Consider the following 3,995-nt stretch of genomic DNA (forward strand, 5'->3'; position numbering starts at 1 on the left):
TTGAAAACTGAATGAAAACAAAGGTGTAACATCAATAGTTAGTTAAATTGTCGGATTTTTCAAATTTGAACAATTAAGCACTACCGACCAGCTTTCCCTAGTCTATACTTTCTCTACTTTGTAAAATTTCATTCCAGCCCCTGCGAAACAGGGCCCTTCTCTAGTAAAATATTAAAAATAAATGGCGTCCTTTCATCCATTAATTAGCAGAGAGAAGAGAATCGTTGTAAATAAAGAGTCATTCACTATATGATGAATTGACGTATGAGATCACATCTGCGCCTTACAGGTGTTTTACATGTACATGTCAGCGTGCATGGAAAGATATTATCATTGGGAATTGGGATGTGCTGTGGGGGCGCGAATATGAACTCCCGACGTGCGTGTTACTCAAGAGGGTGTTAATTTCCCTGTAGGACCGGTGGTATTTAGTATTTACATGGCCTACGATTTCAACACACGACTTTTCTTACTCAATCTAACAGGGGTCACTTGAGCCACAACGTCCCACATTAAAAATATTTCTCAATTATAATATCATTATTTATGATACATTATTGAGAGATATTCCTAATATATGACGGAGATGTATACGTGAGGTGTCCATTGTGGGGCGCAGATTTAAAGTGAACTCCAGTCACTTTAAATCAAAACCAAAATGATTTAATACGTATATATGTTAGAGTCCAGTTGACGTCCAGCAGGGGTCACTTTGCATGAGGCCAAAAAGATTCAATCGGACTTTCACTGATTAAACCATTCTAGCTTCATGCAAAGTGATTCTATTGGTATGCTCGGCTATCAATTTTCTTTCTTGATTATCTTTTAATTCTTTGATCATGGAAAAGACTGGTTCAACTTTACTACGCAGCTGGTGCAAAAGGAGTGGTTTGTGCTCAATGGCGGATTTATTACCCTTACCCTCTCAATAATCTACATCTGGGTCCCAACTTGCCGACCTCTATGTAGGCCGTAGCCCCAAGGTTACGTTCCTTTGAAAAATGAATGAATAACAAAGGTGTAACATCAATAACTAAATTGTCTGATTTTTCAAATTTGAACAATCAAGCAATGCTTTGCAAAGCCATCTTCTCCACTCTGTGAAATTCGCTTTGCTTATAATTTTACTCAAAAACAGTCTCTGTGTTCTTCTTCGCACTTTTTTATTCATATGAAAAAGCTCTCTTACAAGAAACTATTTCTTCGGCAAATACAAAAGGAGCAAAGCCCTTTATCGTAGGGCTCCTACTAAGTCTATCTGAATGGCCGAATTCGAATTTTGAAATCTATCCGTTGATAATTGGATCGAATATGAATCCATTTTTACTTGATCCAATATAATTTGGTTCAACTGGACTTGAAAACATTTGCCAATATATTGTACCTAGCTGTTGAGTTTGACTATGATGCATGCTCAAAAAAAATAATGTATATATACGGGAAAAACTTATAGTCACATCATAAAAGTGGTAATCAGTTAGTTGGGTTTTTATCCAAATTCATAGATTTTTTATTTGCTAAATCCCTTCTAGTATCACCACTTCTTGGCATCATAATTTCTTTTTTCTTTCTCTAAATATTAGTAAAGTTGATATAAATTTTATAGTTTTACTTAGTTTCCACAGGTTAAAGTTTCATATAAGTAATTTTTAACTAATTTCATTCTATAAAATATAATACCAAAGTTAATTTTAATTCATTTTATTAATAGTATATATTTTTTATCATTTTTTAGTTTAATTTATTTATACTATTTAATATCAAATTGCAATCCACTGGAATAATTTATTTATAACAACATGGGCACAAGTAACTATTAACCAAATAGGAGATATAGGAGATATGGTGTTTGGATTTAAATTTTATGACTGGCATAATGCCCAAACCAAGTATCCACTGTTTTATTAATATAAATATATAGTTGTGAAATATGTAAATTTGTGCATTCTCAGCTTATAACCCTCTAGCTATCTGTCACAATTTTCATCCTGTAGCCCCAATCACATAACCAAAATAAAGCCTTTTCCCTGCATTTTTCTAATTAGTTGTTATTAATGTTTCTGAAGTCAATTGATGTGAATTAGGCAAGTGGATATTATCCCTTATTTAGGATAGATTCGTAAGCATTAGTGTTGTGATTCTAGGCCATTCCATAATAGCCTAGGTCCTTCAGCGTGGGGCATGGATGTATAATTTTTTGAATTATGTATTACAATGAATCCTCATACATTAGCTAAGTGGACATTTTACATGTAGGAACTGGTTTTGGGATCTTGCTTCTATTATTTCTTAGCTCCTGGTTATACTGGGGAATCCAGAAGAGAAAGCAGAACAAATGCAAAGAGAAATTCTTTGAGCAAAATGGTGGTTTTCTGCTGAGGCAACAACTTTCTTCACGTAATGGAGGTGTAGATGCTGCAAAGATATTTAGCGAGGAAGATCTCAAAAGGGAAACCAACAATTTTGATGAGAGTCGAATCCTAGGACGCGGTGGTTACGGTACAGTTTACAAAGGAATTTTACCCAGTAATAAGACAGTTGCCATTAAGAAGTCCAATATAATGGATGAAAGCCAAGTTGAGCAATTCATCAATGAGGTGATCACCCTTTCTCAAATTAACCATAAAAATGTGGTGAAGCTTTTGGGTTGTTGCTTAGAGTCTGAAGTTCCATTATTGGTTTATGAATTTATTACAAATGGAACCTTATTCCAACATATTCATGATGAGGAACACAAATCTTCAATTTCATGGGACAATCGTCTGAGGATAGCTACAGAAACTGCAACAGCACTTGCCTATCTGCACTCTGCGGCCTCTCCTCCTATCATTCATAGAGATATTAAATCTGCTAATATACTTTTGGATGATAATTACATGGCAAAGATATCAGATTTTGGAGCTTCAAGGTTAGTACCATTGGACCAAACTCAATTCACAACGTTAGTACAGGGGACATTGGGGTACCTAGACCCAGAATATTTTCATACAAGCCAATTGACAGAGAAGAGTGATGTTTATAGCTTTGGTATAGTTCTTGTGGAATTACTAACTGGAAGAAAAGCACTCGAATTTGATAGACCTGAAAAAGAGAGGAACCTCGCTATCCATTTTATTACTTCACTGAAAGAAGACAACGTTTTAGAGCTTTTGGAAGATAGAGTGTTGCATGAAGCCAGCAAGGGTCAACTCCAAGAAGTCACAAACCTTGTAAAGAGATGCCTAAGCGTGAAGGGAGAGGAAAGACCCACAATGAAGGAAGTAGCAATGGAACTAGAGGGGCTGATCAGGAGCATTGTTCAACATCCATGGGTAGAACCCAACCATGAAGATGCAGAGTATTTGCTTGCTGAGCCATCAAATCCACATAATTGCAACACCACAGAATACGATAGTTTGAGGAACCATGTTGTTATATCATTAGACAGTGGGCGATGATGTATAAGTATTTCACATTTCAATTTCATGGTCATTTTCTTTGTTTAGATTTCCAGAAGAATTCTTGCTGCGTTATTTACTGTAAGTTCTAGGTTGCATAAGAGATTATAATAATATGATGTAAATTTCCTATTTGTGAATAGAGAACTTTGAAGTTGAACTATGTTTGCTACCTATCACCATTACATATGCCTATCAATTTAATCCGATCAGATCTAATAAGAATCTAATATAAACTATACAAATCCAATCCGATCCGAATCCATTTCCTTTCGTTTTAATAAAAATATTCGTTTTTAATCCGCGCTCCCACTGTTAAAAAAAAATTAATACTTACGGGTGAGCATATTTCAGTATTCCAGTTGAAATCAAAAACCGAATTAAATATTTAAATTTTGGTTATTTTGGTTTTAGGATATTTCGGTTATATAATAAAATTCAGTTCTATTGTTTTGATTTAGGGTTAAATACTTAAAATACCTTTATGGTTTCGCAAATAGACAAGAATTTGTCTTATCACTTGTGTTATATTTGGTTTGAAGGAAAAAATAAGGAAAA

The 3,995-nt window shown here is 34.5% G+C and overlaps 1 pseudogene; it reads left to right on the forward strand.

Moving 5' to 3' along the window:
- The first annotated feature begins 1,799 nt into the window (after positions 1–1,799).
- LOC148845090 (wall-associated receptor kinase 5 pseudogene) lies at positions 1,800–3,437 on the forward strand (annotated as a pseudogene).
- Positions 3,438–3,995: the final 558 nt, after the last annotated feature.

The sequence above is a fragment of the Nelumbo lutea genome, chromosome 7, assembly GCF_056320005.1.
Source record: "Nelumbo lutea isolate HS-2025 chromosome 7, American lotus-T2T, whole genome shotgun sequence".
Lineage (NCBI taxonomy): Eukaryota > Viridiplantae > Streptophyta > Magnoliopsida > Proteales > Nelumbonaceae > Nelumbo > Nelumbo lutea.